This window comes from Lampris incognitus, unplaced genomic scaffold, assembly GCF_029633865.1.
Source record: "Lampris incognitus isolate fLamInc1 unplaced genomic scaffold, fLamInc1.hap2 scaffold_519, whole genome shotgun sequence".
NCBI lineage: Eukaryota > Metazoa > Chordata > Actinopteri > Lampriformes > Lampridae > Lampris > Lampris incognitus.
Window position 1 is genome coordinate 1 of NW_026611483.1, and position 8,067 is coordinate 8,067.

At 50.7% G+C, this 8,067-nt stretch overlaps 1 long non-coding RNA gene across 1 annotated transcript; it reads left to right on the forward strand.

Annotated features, from left to right (window-relative positions):
• The first annotated feature begins 28 nt into the window (after positions 1-28).
• Positions 29-5,421, forward strand: LOC130133911 (uncharacterized). The gene is made up of 3 exons (XR_008813929.1): positions 29-72; positions 196-272; positions 4,429-5,421. It is a non-coding gene; the product is annotated as an uncharacterized LOC130133911 (long non-coding RNA).
• The last annotated feature ends 2,646 nt before the right edge of the window (positions 5,422-8,067 follow it).

Sequence of the window (8,067 nt, forward strand, 5' to 3'; positions counted from 1 at the left end):
CCTTTGCTCTTGCAGGCGGACATGGCTGCGGAGAGGGTCATCAAGCGGGAAGAGGGAGAGAAGCTGGCGAAGGTAGGGAGGCTCCTCGTTCAGCCGCACATCCGCTTTGTCCTGTGTTACGGCTTTGCCCGGCTGCGGCCTCGGCGAAAGCCTTTTGCGAGGTCCAACCACTCTCCCCATCCTTTCCCATCTCAGGAATATGGAGTCCCGTTCATGGAGACCAGTGCCAAGACTGGAGTCAACGTGGAGCTGGCCTTCCTCGCCGTAGCGAAGTAAGTCTTGGTGGGTGTGGAGCCAGATGTTCATAAGAAGGACTCTATTCAGTATGACTGACCAGAGATCATCAGAAGAGATATAGAGATCTAGCAGTTTGTTTGGTTTAAGCAAAAAAAAATACCCAAGAAACGTATATCTACACACAACACACCTTACCAAGACTGGGGTTAAGGATTAAAGCAGGTCATGGTGTTCCTGGTCCGTTAAACCCCCCCAGGATTTGAAATCAGGGCCTCAATTGAATCAGACCTCGAGATTTGGGCTTGTATGAATGTAAGATAGAAGAGAGTAAAATCAGCACACCCCCACACAGATTTGGCAGGAATCAGACCTGTGGCCGCTGGTGCACAGCACAGGAGGGTTAAAACGAGGGTTAAGATTGTGATCATGGTCCAGCCCAGCCCGTCATTGGTGTTGGTTCGACCTCCGAATCGGAAACAAAATGGAGACGGAATAAGGAAAAGCACAAGACAACGTGGAAAACTGTGTCATCACGATAAATTATATCCATGTGTGTCATGATACCTGCTTATATATACGTATATATATATATATATATATATATATATATATATATATATATATACGTATATATATACGTATATATATATGTATATATATGTGTGTGTGTGTGTGGGGGGGGGTGTTATGGACATGCTTCCATATCACAACAAAAAGTATTTTTCATTAGGAGAGAGATTGTGTACTCTATAGCCGAAGGGCCTTTTGACTGGATGTCAAACTCCCCCAAAATTTAATTAAAAGGAAAATTGAACCGCCAGGGGGCAGTGTCGTTCAGAACAGGGGAGTCGCTTCCATGTAATACAATTTCTCTCCGCCCTTTTGCATTGGTCAGTTAAACAAACAAACAAACAGACAGAAGAAACAAACAAGTTAAAGTGTTCCCATCGAGAAACGTGATGACGTGCTTGTCCAGTTGTGTTAGTTTTTTTTCTGAATGCCGCATTTCGTCGTTTCTCGTCTCTCCCAACAGAGACCGTAACAACAAAAGCATTCGTTTGCGTCACATCACTTGCCTCTGTCTAGTTGTGACCTGCGCCGTGTTTTAGGCGCCCCCTGGAGGTGTCCTGGGGGGCTGCGCGCTTCCCATATGACGTCATGAAAACTTTTATAAAGTCGTCGCAAAATGATCCGCAGGAAGATTCTGCCCCCCCCCCCCCATGTAAGCTCCCCGTTGTTTTAAAATGTTTGCTTGACCCTTGACCCTTCTTGCTCTTAATGCCACGAAGAGGGTCTTTCACATCCGGTCCTATGTATAGAAGAGGGTCCACTGTAAGCTAATATATAAACTGTGGTTTCATGATGCTTCTGTCAGGAAGGGCACTTCTCTACCGATGTGCACACGTCCCGGGTACGACGTTAAACTTCAACCACTTCACCCCTTGGGTTGTTGTGAGGAGGGTGTGTGGACACCCAGCAGGACTAAAGACAAAACCTGTCAAAGGGCGAACGAGTTCCTCTGTGAACCAACGGCCATCCATACCTAGAGAGGAGATAGGGACCACCAGGTACTCCCCTACTGACGCACAATGGTGACTCAAGTATATAGGAGACCACTAGGAACTCCCCTACTGACGCACAATGGTGACTCAAGTATATAGGAGACCACCAGGTACTCCCCTACTGACACACAATGGTGACTCAAGTATATAGGAGACCACCAGGTACTCCCCTACTGACACACAACGATGACTCAAGTATATAGGAGACCACCAGGTACTCCCCTACTGACGCACAATGATGACTCAAGTATATAGGAGACCACCAGGTACTCCCCTACTGACGCGCAATGATGACTCAAGTATATAGGAGACCACCAGGTACTCCCCCTACTGACACACAATGATGACTCAAGTATATAGGAGACCACCAGGTACTCCCCCTACTGACACGCAATGATGACTCAAGTATATAGGAGACCACCAGGTACTCCCCCTACTGACACGCAATGATGACTCAAGTATATAGGAGACCACCAGGTACTCCCCCTACTGACACGCAATGATGACTCAAGTATATAGGAGACCACCAGGTACTCCCCCTACTGACACACAATGATGACTCAAGTATATAGGAGACCACCAGGTACTCCCCTACTGACGCACAATGATGACTCAAGTATATAGGAGACCACCAGGTACTCCCCCTACTGACGCACAATGATGACTCAAGTATATAGGAGACCACCAGGTACTCCCCTACTGACGCACAATGATGACTCAAGTATATAGGAGACCACCAGGTACTCCCCTACTGACACACAATGATGACTCAAGTATATAGGAGACCACCAGGTACTCCCCCTACTGACGCACAATGATGACTCAAGTATATAGGAGACCACCAGGTACTCCCCCTACTGACACGCAATGATGACTCAAGTATATAGGAGACCACCAGGTACTCCCCTACTGACACACAATGATGACTCAAGTATATAGGAGACCACCAGGTACTCCCCTACTGACGCACAATGATGACTCAAGTATATAGGAGACCACCAGGTACTCCCCTACTGACGCACAATGATGACTCAAGTATATAGGAGACCACCAGGTACTCCCCCTACTGACGCACAATGATGACTCAAGTATATAGGAGACCACCAGGTACTCCCCCTACTGACACGCAATGATGACTCAAGTATATAGGAGACCACCAGGTACTCCCCTACTGACACACAATGATGACTCAAGTATATAGGAGACCACCAGGTACTCCCCTACTGACGCACAATGATGACTCAAGTATATAGGAGACCACCAGGTACTCCCCCTACTGACACGCAATGATGACTCAACCAAGGCATCGGCTGTGCTCCTACCACCTCCATAGGTTAGGGAACTGATGATGATGATGATGATGATGATGATGATGCATTGCATTTCCTGTGCTGCTTCCAAGTCATTTCAAAGGTAAAGCTTTCGCACCCCAAAAAAAGCCGCCCCGCCTTTCTAGAACCCTCCAATTCTAGAAAAGCAGTTTTAGCCTATAATAAATAAACAAATAAATACCGAGAGAGCGTTTCATAGCCTGCGTGTAAAGTAAAGGCCAGTAAAACCAAGATGGAAGTCGTTCTACATTTTATGTGGGTCACATGTGCAACATGACCGTGAAACAGCCAGTCTCAACATGAAGGAGCAGCTGTTATCAGCCACACGGTCTCGGTTATTGTTTGCTCGTGGGCGTTGGGTCAACACAGAGCTATGGACGGGCTAACAACGACTTTCCCCCACTTGTTTCCATTTCACTTGTGTGACTGAGCCACGGCGGGTTAATGCTAGTAAATCTAGATTTGGCAGAAGGTGTCGTGGTCTACCTTTGGTCGTATCTCATTTCTGCATCATGGTCCTCCCCCATTTTATGGGCGGCACGGTGGCACCGTGGTCAGCGCCATCACCTCACAGCAAGAAGATCCTGGGTTCGAGCCCCGGGGTAGTGCAACCTTGGGGACGGGGGGGTCGTCCCGGGTCGTCCTCTGTGTGGAGTTTGCATGTTCTCCCCGGGTCTGCGTGGGTTTCCTGCGGGGGCTCCGGTTTCCTCCCACAGTCCAAAGACATGGAGGTCAGGTGACCCGGCCGTACTAGATTGTCCCTAGGTATGAATGTGTGTGTGTGATGGCCTGGCGGCCTGTCCAGGGTGTCTCCCTGCCTGCCGCCCAATGGCTGCTGGGATAGGCTCCAGCAACCCCGCGACCCTGAGAGCAGGATAAGCGGTTCGGATAACGGATGGATGGATGGTCCTTCCCCATGTTATGGACGCCGCTGCTTTGACAGAAGATAAAGTGGGCTGATTTGTTGTCTCGGTGTGACGGGTATTTTCAGTGCAAGTTTGACTGACTGTTCGATTCAAGCTCCAGGCATTTTGAACAAATCTCAGCAGACAGCACCCACTGACTCTCTCTCTCTCTCTCTCTCTCTCTCTCTCTCTCTCTCTCTCTCTCTCTCTCTCTCTCTCATGCCATTGTTCCTCTTCCCTTCTCGTTCTCTTGATCTGCTCATCCTGTCTGCGCTCCATCCTACGCACCCGCCCTCTCTGTCTCCAACACCTTCTCTTCTCTCTCTGTGTCTTTCCGCATACACCTCTCCTCCTCCTCCTCCTCCTCCTCTTCCTCCTCCGTCTCTCTACCAGGGAGCTGAAGCACAGAGCCGCCCAGCAGCCCAACGAACCCAAGTTCCACATCCACGACTACATCGAGTCCAAGAAGCACAGGTCTGGCTGCTGCGGCCTCGAGTAGTGGGCGAGAGAGAGAGAGAGAGTCTGGTCCGAGGCTATCCCTAATCTGAAATGTGAATTTGAATCATGTGTTTTCTTCGTGGTGACAATTGTATCGAACGACAAGTCGGGAGTAAACCTTTTGAAATGCTACATCCACCCGCGGGAGTAAAGATCCGATTCTTCAATGCAAAGCTTCAAAAATTACAGTTGTTTTTTTTTAATGACTTATCAACACGAGGGCGGCACAGCAAGAAGGTCCTGGGCTCGAGCCCCCGGGGTGGTCCAACCTTGGTGGGTCGTCCCGGGGTCGTCCCCCTGTGTGGAGTTTGCATGTTCTCCCCGTGTCTGGGTGGGTTTCCTCCGGGGCCTCCGGGTTCCTCCCACGGTCCAAAGACATGGAGGTCAGGTGGATCGGCCATACTAAATTGTCCCTAGGTATGACTGGGTGTGTGTGTGTGTGTGGGGGGGGGGGGCCCTGTGTGATGGTCTGGCGGCCTGTCCAGGGTGTCCCCCCGCCTGCCGCCCAATGACTGCTGGGATAGGCTCCAGCATCCCTTCGACCCTGAGAGCAGGATAAGCGGGTCACATGACGGATGGATGGATGGATGGATGGATGATCAACACGACCGTCGAGAAGTCGTGGGTGTAGCATTTTGCGACGAAGCTCTTCTTCTGCCCCCACCCTACCTCCGCCCGGCTGTGAGCCGACCCCCCATTGGCCGTACGGTCGTCGCCGTTCTTGCAGAATTCAGCAATTTTTTTCCCAGATCGTCTCAATAAAGTCCAGTCTCACAGTCGGGTTGCGGCCGAACTGGTCCCCCACGTGTCCCCATGTGTGCTGGTGTTAGAATAAAACCACGGATGTTTTCGGGGCGCCAGCCCGCTGTGTGTGTCTCTGTACCATCGTACGACCCGGGGGGGGGGGGGGACGGGGGGGGGGGGGGGGCGCCTCTCGGAGTTTGGCGCCGTGTGTTACTCGAGCCACGTTAGATATCGAACGCCGATGACAATGGACCCCGGTTATTTTCCAGAAGTTGTGATTCGTACTTTGTTTTTTTCCTAATCTGAATATGTGGTCATAGTTCTCGGTGTGCATCCTGCTTTTTAATGCCCCCCCCCCTCTTCACGTGCGCTCGAACCCGCGGCGTCGAATGAGCGCGCCCCGACGCTGTTGCGTCTCCTGGACGGCGGACGTTGTTGTGGGCGCTGTGCGGGGGCCCGTCGCGTAACACGTCTCCGTGTAGGGTGTTCATTATGAATGTCGGCCCGTCGACCTCGCTTGATGTCACCTTTGCCCCCTGGCCGAGGCCTCGGTGATCACGAAGTGCCACGAGGAAAGTGCTTTGTTATCGTATTCTATGTATATGTATATATATATATAAAGTATATTTTGTAACGTACGTGGCGTTGCTTTATTGAAGTGTGTCTCGTCCGTCTCGTCTTTGTGTCTGTCTTTGTGTTTTCCTGACCGGGTGCCGCTAAAGCTACGGTACGTGAGGGTGTGAACGGATTAACAAGCCGCTAAATGGCAGCAGCTAGAGGTCCGGGAGGCGTAGCGGCCTATTTCGTCGCCCTACCAACACGGGGATCGCCGGTTCGAATCCCCGCGTTACCTCCGACTTGGTGGGGCGTCCCTACAGACACCGTGTCTGCGGGTGGGTATGTATCCTGGCTGATGCACTAGCGCCTCCTCTGGTGGGTCGGGGCACCTGTTCGGGGGGGAGGGGGAATAGCGTGATCCTCCCACGCGCTACGTCCCCCTCGTGAAACTCCTCACTGTCAGGTGAAAAGAAGCGGCTGGTGACTCCACATGTATGGGAGGAGGCATGTGGTGGTCTGCAGCCCTCCCCGGATTGGCAGAGGGGGTGGAGCAGCGACCGGGACGGCTCGGAAGAGTGGGGTAATTGGCCGGGTACAATTGAGGAGAATAACCAGCTACACCATTTTTTTCCTGGTTTATTTCCTGTCTATCAAGCAGGGCTGGGCAACATGGTCCAGAAAGGGCCGGTGTGGGTGTAGGTCTTCGTTCCATCCAAGCAGTTACACACCTGACTCTATTAGTCAACCAATAGCCTTTGCTAAGGACCTTGATTTGGAGACTTGGGTGTGTAACTGCTTGGTTGGAACAAAGACCTGTACCCACACCGGCCCTTTCTGGATCATGTTGCCCAGCCCTGGTACCGGTGTTCTTATATAGTACATCTACTACGACGTGCTGTCATCTAAATGACGCAACACTGAGCACCTTATAGTGTTGTGGCCTTTGATGGGATCCTCAAGGCCTGCATCATTTGTAATAACAAGATCCTTTATGCTAAACCCTAAGGGAGAGGGACGCGAGAAGCATTGAGGCTAGCTAGCTTGACATGTAGGGCGGCTGTATAGCGGGCGTAGTTATCCGTAAATCACCGCGTGCAGCTGTCCACCTGCCCTCCATCTCTCCCTCTCAGACCTACGGCGGCCGTAAAGAAAAGACGAGCAGGAGTAGCATCTAGCTACGCATTGCTTCACGACGAAGGCCGGGCGCACCATCCCGCAGGCCGCAGTTGTACAAAGTGGTCATTATGAGATAACCAGTCTATCATCTGGCCAGGAACGATTCGCTGTGTCTGTCGATTGCGGAGACGCCTGTCTTTGCCGAGGATTCCTATCTGGCAGCTGGGTCGAATCCGAGCATAGCTGGCACCACGCCCAGTATGATGTCCCTGCCAAAGTTTAAGTTAGCAAAGGATGAAACCCGAGTCCAATTCCTTGCATGTATAGGCCTATACTATACTGGGCCAAATAAAACTGATTCTGATTCTACTACTTATATCATATGGTAGGCTGTTTTATCATCGAATCATTTCAAGGCACTAGTCGCTAAAAATTAGACAGCACCAGGACTTGTTTTTTTTTCCCTAGTCACTATTCTGATGCTCGCTAGTCGCTGCTGTAAAGCTGCTAGTTGCTAAAAATTAGATCCAAGTTCTATTCCCAGATAGCAAAATTGCTGCAGCCCGGACCCGTCCCACACCTGGCACTGTCATCCGGCCCACACACCATGTGGAATGATGGCACTTGGGCGGTCCGCTCCTGTTTGCCAGATCTGGGCCAGAACCAAGCCATAGCAATCCCACATGTGCCACATATTTGCCAAAGGTGGCCCGTATTTGTTTTGTGATATTTGGGCCATATTCACCATTTACCACACGGGGCCACTTCAGGGTCACATCCAGATCACATGTTGTCGAGAGCACCGCAGCTTTGCCAAAGAAGGCCCACGTTTGATTTGGCGTATTTGGGCCATATTTGCTATTATACATGTGGGCCACTTCAGGCTCACAGCCATTTTGTCAGGGCCAGAAGAAGACCAGCAGTGCCGCATCACTGCCTGAGGTGGCCCACATCCGGGTGCCATCTGGGTTAGAATAAGCACTAGTTACTAATTTGATTATGAGTAGTCACTTTTCTCTTACATATAACAAATAAACACTAATTTGTATATTTAAGTTAGTAGTAATAATCGAAAGGCATTTCAGCTGAACCTTATGAGGCGCCACATATTAGATA